The 12,596-nt window shown below is 41.8% G+C and overlaps 1 protein-coding gene across 7 annotated transcripts in view; it reads right to left on the bottom strand.

Annotated features, from left to right (window-relative positions):
• PPP6R3 (protein phosphatase 6 regulatory subunit 3) overlaps nucleotides 1-10,276 on the bottom strand; it is a 68,552-nt gene extending 58,276 nt beyond the window's left edge. For 6 of the 7 annotated variants that reach the window (XM_054068290.1, XM_054068293.1, XM_054068292.1 and 3 more), the window contains exon 1: nucleotides 10,134-10,276. The gene's annotated coding sequence lies outside the window, so the exon portion shown is untranslated. The remainder of the gene's footprint in view (nucleotides 1-10,133) is intronic. The other variant, XM_054068291.1, reaches the window with a different exon arrangement.
• Between the last annotated feature and the right edge of the window lie 2,320 nt (nucleotides 10,277-12,596).

Below are 12,596 nucleotides of genomic sequence, written 5' to 3'. Positions count from 1 at the left end.
TGTGGAATCTTACACAAATCCAGACTTTTTCTTTGTTTTATAAACCATGAGCAATTTAATATGAATTAGTGTCTTCATATCTAGAAGATCTGAAACAGCCATTATTAGAAGTTTTTTTGAAGCAGCCTTGTAACTACACTACTTATATTAACATCTGATTTATCCAGGAACCTCCACAGAAAAAAAAACATACAAGCATTACCAATGCCAGTTATTTTGGCATAAGTCTGTATGTACAACTCAGGCAGTTTCAATTTTGAATCAGTCTACCTTACAAAAAAACTAATACAGTCCACATACAGATTTAAGTAACCAGCTGTTAAGACAGTATTGGGTCACCCAAAAGTCATCATTAAGAAAATCTCTGCTTTTGATAGCTTAATTCTTTCAATGTAAAGCAAAGTGGTATTACAGAGCTTAATTAGATATCCATAACTGGCTTCAGAGAGATGCTTACCTGCCTGTGCTTTGGTTAACACCAAACAGGCAAGAAAAAGCATCCTATTAATTGATGCTGCTTTCCAGTGTAGCTGTTTCTGGCAGTTGTAAGATGAATTTCTAATACAAAATTACACATTCCCTTTCGAATACTTACAGAGGGCTTTTAGTTTTTGCTTTCGAACACAAGTTTCAAGCAAGACAAGACTACTGTTTCTTTTGGGAACATGGATAACACTGTTCAAGGAAAAAAAATAGTAGAAGTACTAGCAACTAAGAAGGGTAGCAAATACAGTAGCACATTCATTAAGCCACGTCAGTGACTACCTAGTATTTGGCTGAAAAGCTCCACTATCAGAGTTTATCGAAAATATCTTGAGCTAAAAAAACAACAAAAAAAAAACCCAAAAAACCAAACCACACACCGCAAAAGCATTTAAAGTAAAAGAATGATTTTACTTTACAACTTCCAAGCTAAAGATAAGAAGCTGTATCTTCAAAGCTGTTTCTTGACCTTTACAGATTATTTAATACATAGCCTCTGTCAACCTAAAGATACATACTGCAAACAAATTCCTCTTGAACTAAAAGAAATTCTTGCATTCTGGTTAAGTAATCACCCAGCAACAGTTTTTTCTTAGCTTTTTTTACAGCTAGTAAGTTTTGTGGCTTGAAATACCATGTTGTTAGTACAATCTTCAACAGTTCTGGAACCAAAAGCTACTCCATCTGCATTTTATTCACAACAGCACAAAGATTCCTAGCCTTACTGTACACAAGCACTAAACAACTTTTTCTAAGGGTATCTAGTAACCAACATACAGAACTAAATGTATTACACTGACCTTTATACTTTCAAAGGTCACGTGTTTTCCACCCTTAGACCTTCAGATCTACATGTCAAGTAGATTTGCTAATCCCTCATGAGTCAAGTGACTAACCAGAGTAGAAAAGGCATATATGTTTACTGGACTTACTTTGCTTTACCAGCTGTTTTTGGTTATCATTTCTCCATTTCAAATGATCACCTACATTCAGAAATAAAGCTCCAAGAAGGGAGAGAACACCACTTACTCAATTATGCCTTGTGGGACCAAAATAAGAAGCTTGCTTAGCTTAGTGCACTTCCAGAAGAGTTTGCAAGTTCTTAAGATATCATCCACACATTCCAGCTGCCAGTAAAACTACCCAAATGAAAACCACTATTATCGTTCCCCTTACAAAGATTTTTTTCTGATACTTCTGTATTCCTCTTGCCACTTGAAAACTTCAGTGTCTAAATACCATTGCTTAAAACTTGAACAGTCAGCTTCTGAATTCAATACAGTAGGATTATGTAGGAAACTAAAAACACTAGTGTAAACAAAATTAGCAAGATATCAGCAGTGGAAGTATTATAGCATATCCTGTGGAGGGTTTTCCATCTGCTATGGTCAATTAGGACATTTTCAGTCCACTGCAGAATCTACAAGAGTAGAGAGTTTGGTTTAAATAATGCCTTCCACTCAGTGGTACAGACAATTTATTGGCTCAGACTGTTCCCCTTCGCAGCATGGACTAGGTATTAAAAAGGACTGCAGCATGGATAAAGGGGGGACCACGGGAGTTATTGCTTTAAAATAATAACAAAAAAAAAAAATGAACTGATTAGATAATATTCAAGGCTATTTAACTCTATCTTTCCTACATGCAGGGATGCCTCATATCCATAAATAGTTCAGCCATATTAGCATGGTACTTCTGTCAGGGAGAAGTGGGGTTATCATAGAAGTTATAAAAAATTTAAATCTGAAGATAACATGCAAGGGTAGGGTGGACTTATTGTCATGTACACATATTCAAATATGAAACTATGAAAACTCCTCACAACTACAACATATCCATGCTCACATGTTTATCTAATATACCTGAAAAATAAAGCAAAGCACAACTATTCAGAGCACCATTCATCTTCAGCTTTAATTTTCAGTATTTCACTCAGTGTGCCCCACTCTGCCCCAACTGCACGGAATACGAGCGAAAACAGAGGAGCCTGTTTCAGCACGCTTACCAGTATTTGGCAACAGCATGGTAAGTAGCTCCTTCAAGGTAGTACCAGTACTAGGAGGCGATGCAGCTGCATCAGACGCTTTGCTGAGCCAAAGCTACTCAGTCCCGTCTCTCATTTCCCTTAGTTAACCTGAGTACAGAAGCATGTTAATTGGCCACACAACTCTGGAACCCAACTTGCTTGGGCAGTTCTAGCAAGGTACTACAGTTCATCACGCAAACATTCCCATTTCCTCTGAATAACCTTTAACTGTTCACATAAGCTCATCCTCTTCTACCTCACTGGTTAGACCTTGAAAGGTGGATGTAAATCTAGTTTTAAAGCACACCAAAATAAATGGTGGCAGAAGAAAGCTGCTTACTTCAGCAACTTCTAACCATGACATGAGGGTGTTGTTTCTGTATAGACAGTGCATTCAAATCTGCTATGAGCTTTTTATACGCAAAATTTTAGTCTTGTTAAAAACAGCACGTAAGAGAATTCACAGTTCAGAACGGGAAGTCAGCAGGCTCTACAAGACTGCCAATGCTTTGCTTCCTGAAGCTCCAGTCAGCTATAGCTGCTACCAGAATTAGAGCGGATTCTCACATTAAGACAGTAACTTCAAAATTAAAACCAAAGCTGTTGGTCACTTCTTGCTACTCTACACTTTCATTAAAGGTTCCTCGGGTTTGCTGTTCAGATAATCCGTATTTTCATTGCAGGCTATCTGAGCTGTACTAATTAGTAGGAAGATATGGTTGTGGGCAAGATCTTTTTCTTTGCAGTACCAAGGTTTACAGAACTATGCAAATACGATTTGACAGCCACACATTTTCAAGGTATCAGACAAGATTGTCCTTTTAATTAGGATATCAAGAACCGAGCCACTTAAGATATTACTCATGATTTTTGTGCTACTATATCCTGCAAAAAGTTACACAAGTTAAGACCTCCATAAAACAAGTGTTACATGTTTTGCTTTTCAAAGTGAACACTGGAATTCCTCTTTTGATCTTCATGCAGGTAAAATAAATATTTTACTCTGATTTACTCTTTGGGAAAGATTACTATTTTGATTTCACTTACCAAAAAGCTTATTTCTACAATCAATATGTATTTCTACAATCCCTAAGTTTTCATGCTTATCACTACAACTCCTAGGACAAAAGTAGAAAGGCTATTCCAATGCTTAGCAACATAAATAAAATTCAGCAGCAGCACCTGGATACAAAGTGATGCTACTTCACCATATTTCCTTACTTAAATGCTGTCACCTGCCTTTAAACAAATGCTTTAGTACCATCTAGAATCTTCCCTAGTTCAGCACTCATGTTATGGCTTTAGTTGAGCCTTTAACCACAAACCAACACTCTCCTCTCCTTCACAAAGCACACTGCGTACATTCAGGAAAATAGTCTATACAACTGTTTCTCCACCTCTGCAGACATCTTGAGGATGTAAAGAAGTGGAAACTGCCACCAATATCAAACAAGCCTTTGGCCAGTGGACCACTAATGAACATACTCCTCAATATTGATTCAAAAAAATCCTGCAATGGAAACAAGAGCGTCGAAGTTGAAGAGTGTCATGAACATCCTTCTGAAATACATGACAACCAATTGAGGGCCAATAGTAAAGGAGATCCATGCAAAACAGTTCAAGAGGTTGCAGAAGAACTAAATATTGACCATTCAACAGTTGTTTGACATCTGCACCAAACTGGAAAAAAGCTTAACAAATGGGTGCCACATGAACTGAACAAAAATTTTAAAAGATTGCCATTACAAAGTCTGCCCTGCGTTTCTTTTGCGTAACTCTGCACCACTTCTGCACAACAACAAAGACTGATTTCTTGATTTCATTGTGATACATGATGAAAAATGGATTCTATGACAGCTGCACAGTGGCTGGATCCAGAACACTTCCCCAAACCAAAGCTGCACCTTCTTTTGTAGTATCATCCACTACAACATCCTTCCTGGTGAAACCATCACGGCAGAGAAGTATTGCCAAGAAATAGACAAAATGTACCAAGAACTGTAATGTTTATGTCCAACACTGGTCAATCAAAGAGGAGCAGTTCTTTTCCATAACAACATCCTTTACCATCCCCTTTATCAGATAAAGTCATCTACGTAAAGTGTTCAGCATACAAGATCTTTTTGGCATTAAATGTGGCCTGAAGCTGTTACAAAGAGCCCATCAGCATCAAGGACACACAGAGAAGGATCCTTTCATGAACGTTTGTTTGTCACAGCCAAAAGGAATAACTGACTACCTCATAGCAAGTTCAACCCAATTTCTACAGTTGTCACTCACAGGCAGGAAAAAACACTTGCCAAATTGCTACTAGCCCCCAGAACTGCCATAAGTAGCGACAAACTCCTCCTTCATAACAGCCAGAAAGAACACAGGAAGAAAAACATGGAAGATGGGAATATGACCCATATGCTGTTGCAATTTTCAAAGGGACTTCCATCTGGAATGCATGCTCACCAATATCAGCATGAAATAGAAGCTGGTTTCCTGTAGATAACGCCATTACAGCATCAGCAGGAAAGCCACATACCCAGAAGTGGCTCTGTTCCTACCACCGCTACAGCTTTGTTTTAGCAGTCTCTACAATTTTCATTCTTTTTCAATGTTCGTTGACAACAGCAAGTCTTCTAGAACAAATGTAATCAAACTTATTATTTCCTAGAGAAGCCAGCTTCCAAAGATTCTTGCACATCTGGCATGTCTATCAAGGCAGTAATAGAAGAAAATGTGAATTACTGTCATTGAAACCAGTTCTAAAATTTCCAGCAAAGCTCTTTAGACTGAAGACTGGTCAAAGTATACGTGGTAAGCAAAAACAGAACATGAAGAGTGCATGTCTGCTTTAATAGTACAGTTATCATGCATTTCACAGGAATAATTTTTTCATCACCTATGATTTTTGTTCTACTGTAACTCCCAGTAAAATAAAAAAACAATAAATAAAAACAATACAAAACCAAGATCTGCTTCCCACTACACTTAAACAAAATAAAAGCAAATAGCATCATAGTTTTTACTTTTTCTATATGAAAAATATTAACTGTATAACCACTCTGGTACAAAGACACAAATATCCATCAGGCAGCAGCTGATACTCCTTCCACAATTCAAGCAGCACTGAAGCAATACCAATGTTTAGCAAGCCCAGCCTTTAGAAATGTCTATTACTCCCTTGTTTTCTGCTCTAGCTCAACCACTCAAACTAGCTACAGTACAGTGAATAAAAATTGTAATCGCATCTGTACTAGCATTTTCTATAGCCAGTAGATATAGCACTACTTAAATTTTATTAACTTGCTTTTGATTAATCTAGCAATTACAGCACTACTAAAAGTGAGAAATGTCCATCACCTAACTGCGGACAAGGTTCTTACATTTTGCTCTTCAGGGCAAGCAAGGTATATTCACAGAAAGCATCCTTCTCTCTACTACTAGTTTGGGAAATAATGAGATTCACTCCAAAAACCTCTAGCAGAATTTGCACAATACAATCTCACTTTATACACTTTGGTCCAGTTAGAAATTCTGTCTATGGTCACTGAAGGTACAGATTGTGCCACTCTAAGCAGGGATAAAAGAGGTCTAGGATTCCCTTGATACATAACAGCGAGAATGGCTTCAGTACTGGAACTGCTATATACTAGAACATACTACATTTAATAAACTCAGAAAAAAAAGTCAGTAGTTTTTAGTAAAAACTGAACGTCTCCATCCTTGATCCCAACCACATTTTGTTACCAATTTGGAAATCACACGGCCTTTCACAAGCCTGGCCGAGAACCCCTTAGTCATCATCAAGTTAGAGAGATCTTTGTGTTTAAACGGATCAATGTTAGAATCGACAAGAGCTGGCCTATGGTCTTTCGGTGCTCATTTTCCAAAGGATCCAGTGGGCGCAGGATGGAGATCACCAGGCCACATACTCAGTCTCCGTGCAGATGCATAACTTAAAACTGTGCATAAATCACCTCATGTAAACATGAGATAGGAATGTTCTCAAAACTTCCTCCAAGGAAACTAACCCTCAAATCTCGTTATTCAGCAGTTTCTGCTTGTGCATACATACACATTTTTTAACTCAGTTATGCCTTCATTCGTGTCTAACCAAATACACACTACCAACTGCACAGGTATTCTTCTCAGTCATTTTACCAACGTGCCTAAGAACACATACCACCACACATTTAAGAGCGTGTTACCGCTTCACAGCTCCATACAGCTGCACACTGAAGTCCTTCTGTTATTCTTTTCCACTGCTGGCATGCAACATGTTGCACAGCATGAGCATTCCAAGTTCAAGTCGGTGGAAGAGGAAAAGATACATCCGTTTAACAGCATTAAGGAATTAATTACACAGAGTAACAGCAAGAAGGAACAGTCAAAGGGTTAGCCAGAAACATTTTTCACCCTCTCCAAATCACATATACCACTTCAAATACGCTTCTTGGCACTTTATGGGTTATTAAATAAACAAAGGTCATGAAGAGTCTTGTTTTTTTACAGTAACAGATTTTTTTGCCAATATTGTGTGAAGAACTATCACAGAAACAAGCAAGCTGTTAACAGCTTATACCAAATGTCTTCCCAATCCCATCAATTTAGTCTATCCCCATTTCCTGAGATATGTCCCAACCTAGCTATAGAGCTGCATATTATATCCAAGGCAGAAAAACATTTTACTTTAGTTGCTTAGTAGCATATGGTTTCTAAAACAGATGCTGGCACCCTGACAGACCACAAAAACAATTAAATATGCTGTGCAAAGACTTCAACGCTATGTTCATATTCTTATCAGGACTTCTAGAATCTGGATGTGGTGTCTGCTTCAAGATAATACAGTATTCCTAAACCTGGCATGTGAAATAACAGATAACACAGCAATCCTAAGGATCACAGATGAAACTGCTACTATGAGTGCCCAATCTAGATGGCAGACAACATGCTTAAGACCCTATCACAGAAACAGATCACTATGCTCATACTAGTGCCTCTTCTGCCTAAGCAGAAAAGAAATGGTTTCCAACAGAACTTTTAAAGGCCGTAAATTAACCCAGTTTTATGCGAGATTTGAAGATGCAAGCCTCCTGCCTAAGAACATGTTGCATAGCACGCTGGAACAACAAAGGTAGAAAATGTCTTAGTGAATGATCTTAACTGCAGATCTAAGTAAATATTTCAAGGCTGTTTAAGCACCTGGACAAAAGGGGACATCAATGGAGAAAAAGGAGAGTAGAAGAGACAGTTCTTCCAACAGTTTCTCCCTTCTGACTGTTTCAATTCCATGCTGGCTGTTTCTGAGCCAATTCTTTAGTGTTTCTTAGTACATGCATTTCAAACTTAAGCTGAATAGGGAAGCCAAGCTGTTGAGCTGTAACAATGGAGCTCACTTTCTAACCATCTCTTAATACTAAAGCTACATAATTTTCTGCTTTAATACTGCTGACTTCAGATTCCATTCTATTAATTCACTTTAAACTCACTCTTGAAACATAATCCAATTCTCTTACTGGTTACATGCTACAGCATCCCTCTGTTAAGTGCAAGAGAGAAGGGTTCTGAAGGAAAGTCCTATTTTCTCACTTTAGGAAGTCAACAGAAGTAGACTGAACACTTTGCAGGCAGTATCGAAAAGAGACGCAAAGTATTCAATACCTTTAATTTCACAAGAGAATAATAAGGGCTAGTTGATTTACATTTAAAAGAATCCAAAGGAGTCACAGGAGTTTACACATAAATCTAACTTGGTTGCTAAGCATCTATAACGTACTACTCTAAGGATATCCCTGCTAAACAAGACGTTTTTTCTCAATTCCTGAACTACAGCTTTTACTTTAACCATTTTCATTAAGTTCATTGTAAGCAGCTCCTCTTCTGGCCAAAATAAAATCATCTACTAGTATTAGAAGGTAAATTCCTTCAGTAACTCGAGAAATGCAGGATTCAATACTGCATACACATTCTTTTTTCCACACAGAAAGCAAATATCACCTATGTTCAAGTAACATCATAGACAGAGGAAACAAATCACTTAAGTGAACTTAAATTTAGAACTGGAAACTGTAAAGAAATAAGCATGCAGACTGGATACCACATTTGCATGAAGTCTCATTAACAAGTTAAATATTGAAAGGTAACTCTATAGTGTTCTTTTATATTTGTATACTAAAGACTGTTGCAAGCTACAGTTAGACCATGCCTCACTACTGAAAGTATAAAAAAATAACAATCACAGACTCTCACCAAGACATATGTTGTACTGAAAATATATACTGCAGTTTAAATAACTATAACAACTTCAAATAATCTGTTTGGAACACTGAAACAGAGAGACCTTCCATCTTTCAGCACTCCAGAAGAAAAAAAGCACGCATGTATTTCTGCAGTTAACAAGATACTTTATGTACATGTATATACACCTGGGACTTCTAAACCAGCTTACTATTCATCAGTTAAACAAACCAACCAATCAAAAATAAACAAAACCCCCAACCAAACACACACCACACTGTTACAGTACATTTAGACTCCTTCCACTGAAGATTTTAAATCTAAGTTATCGTTAACAGTAACATAGCCTTTAAGTTGTCAATATCTTGGAAGGAACACTTCCTAAAGCTACCCACTCACTTCTAAGTTTTCTGTACTCTTACACTAAGAACACTTTTTTTAAAAAAGAGCAACACACACATTCAAAGTATCCTACTGTTGTAGCTTAGTATCTATCACGACAGAGGTGATCTTTAGTCTGTTGTCATACAAGACACAGGACCGTAACACTAACTCCTTCTCACGCTTCGAGTTTTTTAGCAACTAAAAGCAAAACAAAACCAAAAGAACTGGCAGATTCAAAGACAGATTTTGTTAGAAATATTTAAACAGCAGCCAAAGCTTACCCAAACACTGCTATGCTCTAAAAAAGTTCTAGAAGGCAGCTGCCTTGTCAAAACAAAACAAACAAAACCCGCACTCACGACTCAACAAAAAAAAAAAGGCAGCTTTCTCACAGGAATACCGAAACGCTAATATTAAAGAAGTAAAGCTAGATTAGCGACCATCAAGGCTTATCTGTTTTATTATCCAAGAGACAATAGCGAAGCCAAAACAAAGTTCTGTAAGTTACAGCAACAGCACCAGTGACTGCCAGGGGACAGAGCGCTGCAGAGTGCTTCCACCCCACTCCGACAAAACACTTCACCCAGTTTAGAGCTCCTCTGGCCTACCAGGAACAATGCGTTGCCCACCATCTCCACCCCCGCCACAACCCGCTCCGGCCGCCGGCGCTCGCAGCCACCGGGGTGCGGAACGGCCGACACTTCCCTGCCCGGCACGAAGCGCCGCGGACGCCAGGAAAACAGCTTGGGGGCAGCCGCGAAAAATCCCAACGTCACGGGCACAGAAAGAAACAGGCGGCGGGCGGGCAGGACTCCCTCCCACGCGGCCCGGCCCCTCCCCGCCGCGCCCGGCCCGGTTACCCAGGCTCGGCTCGGCCCCGCCGCGGCCCGCGGGGCGCCCGGAGCCCCCGGCGCGGATGGGAGCAGGCGCCAGGCCCGCGCGGCCGCCGAAGAGCCGCCACCGAAGCGCTCGAAGCGGCGATGGGGAGAGCTCAGCGCTGCCCAGGCTGTACCTCGCCAAGCGCGCCCCGGGCTGCCTCTGCTCAGGCGGGAAAGGTGCCGCTCGCCACCATCACCGCCGCTCCAAGATGGCGGACATATCAGCTCCCGCGAGCCCTCCTCCCGCCCCGCCTCGCCCGCCCGTCGCCCGCCCCCTCCGCTCGCGCCCCGCTATTGGGCGGTGCGAGGAGCCCGGCCTCACACTGGCGGCCCGGTGCGTGACAGGAACCGGGCTGCGCGCCTTCAACAGGGGCGGGCTCTCTGCTGCTGTTGGCCAGTCAAACCACGGGGTGGGCGTTTCCCACCGTCCCGGCTTAGCAACAAGGAAACGTCATCCTGACAGGCATTTCGTTCGTCCGATAGAAAGGGCAAGTTCCTTTTCAAAATAAACCCTTTCCACCCAGTCCGGAGCGGAGGCGCTCGGGCCTGGCGCTTCTAGGAGCCTTGTCCGCTCCGCCCACGGCTGGACTGTCGCCGTCACGCCCCGCGCGGAATGAAAAGAAGGAGCAGCGTGAAGGAACGCGGGGTACGAGTGTCTGGGGGGAGAGCCCCTCGTCAGACAAGGAGTCGGCTCAAGAGGTGGAGCGCTCGCTGAGCACATGTGGCATAGGGGGATGGAAGCCTCTACTGTCGACAAGCAGGGTATTTCTGCGCCTCCATGTAACAATCATGGAATCATGGAGTGGTTTGGGTTGGAAGGGACCTTAATGATCATCTAGTTCCAACCCCTCTGTGATGGGCAGGGACATGTCCGACTAGATCAGGCTGCCCAAGGACCCATCCAACCTGGCCTTGAACACCTCTAGGAGGGATGGGGCAGCTTCCTTGGGCGACCTGTTCCAGTGCCTCACTACCCTCATGGTGAAGAAATTTCTCCTTATGCCTAGTTGAAGTCTGCTCTTCTCCAATTTATACCTTTTGCCCCTAGTCCTATAACTACAACCAACAGTTCCTCCCCAGGCCTCTTTCAGGTCCTGGAAGGTCACTGTAAGATCTCCTCAGAGCCTTCTCTTCTTCGGGCTGAACAACCCCACCTCTCTCAGCCTGTCCTCATAAGGGCGGTGCTCCAGCCCTCTGATCATCTCTGTAGCCCTCCTCTGGACCCGTTCCAACAGCTCCATATCCTTCTTATATTGAGGGTTCCAGAACTGGACACAATACTTCAGATGAGGTCTCACAAGAGAGGAATAGAGGGGCAGAATCACCTCCCACGACCTGCTGGCCACGCTTCTTTGGATGCAACCCAGGACACAGTTGGCCTTCTGGGCTGTGAGCACACATTGCCGGCTCATGTTGACCTTCTCATCAACCAGCACCCCCAAGTCCTTCTCTGCAGGGCTGTACTCAATCAAATCATCCCCCACCCTGTACGGAAATCAGGGCTTGCCCCGACCCAAGTGTCAGACCTTGCACTTGGCCTTGTTGAAGCTCATGAGATTCTCACAGGCCCAATTCTCCAGCCTGTTCAGGTCCCTCTGGATGACATTCCGTCCTTCTGGTGTGGCAACTGCACCACTCAGCTGGGTATGATATGCAAACTTGCTGAGGGTGCACTCAAACTCGCTGTCTATATCATCAACGAAGCTAGTAAACAGCACTGGTCCCCGTACGGACCCCTGAGGGATTTGTCAAAGATCTCCATCTGGACTTTGAGCTGTTGACCACTACTCTCTGAATATGACCATCCAGCCAGTTTCTTGTGGGAATATATTTTAAGGCAAGTGCACCAGGTGTGTGAAAGCAATGGTGGCTGGTGCACCCTGGCCCTGGCAATCCTCCTACATGTCACCTGCAGTGCTACAACCCCACCTGGCTAAACCCAACTGGTAAGGACCATAGCTTGAAAGCTCAAGTGGAACAGGTGGCCTTGTGCCACACAGCTGGCAAAAAAACATCAAAGATGCGATGGTTTTGTCACCAAAATCAGGAAAGGAACTCCTTAGTGCTGTAGTCTTAAGAAGCGGGCATTCTTTAATACAGTGCTAGATACATGGAGGATTTGATCTGCCCAGTGAGTATGCTGATGGTTATCAGTAGCAGTTATTTATACACTGAACTTATACATATGCATGATTTTTATGAGAAATATAATACATATTAATCACATTTCCCAATACTAATTATTATAGGTGACCTCTCCCGTGTGCGTGCTCCCCACAGTCCTTTATTGAGTCTGAGGTCTGCAAAGCAGCCCCCTACCCTATTTCACCAGCATCTGGCCTCCTTTTTAGTTCCCATATAAGGTTCAAAATCAGGGTTATCTTGACCTCCATCTTTTTTGGCTCCTGAACTGATGGCCAGATGCCGATTTTCTGCAGTCTTCGATGCCTTTTTTTCCCTTGTTCTATTCTTCAAATATCACTGAAGAAGAGAACTTAACTGCTCACTAGCTCCTAAGATTAGATTAGTATGAACACTGTATTCTACATAGCTTATATTGGTTTGCTCGAGAGTGTAACAGTTTTACACCCTTTGTC

This window comes from Cuculus canorus, chromosome 5 (assembly GCF_017976375.1).
Source record: "Cuculus canorus isolate bCucCan1 chromosome 5, bCucCan1.pri, whole genome shotgun sequence".
NCBI classification, from domain to species: domain Eukaryota; kingdom Metazoa; phylum Chordata; class Aves; order Cuculiformes; family Cuculidae; genus Cuculus; species Cuculus canorus.
The sequence above is the reverse complement of the archived record's forward strand: the minus strand, read 5'-3'. Positions and strand labels throughout refer to the sequence as shown.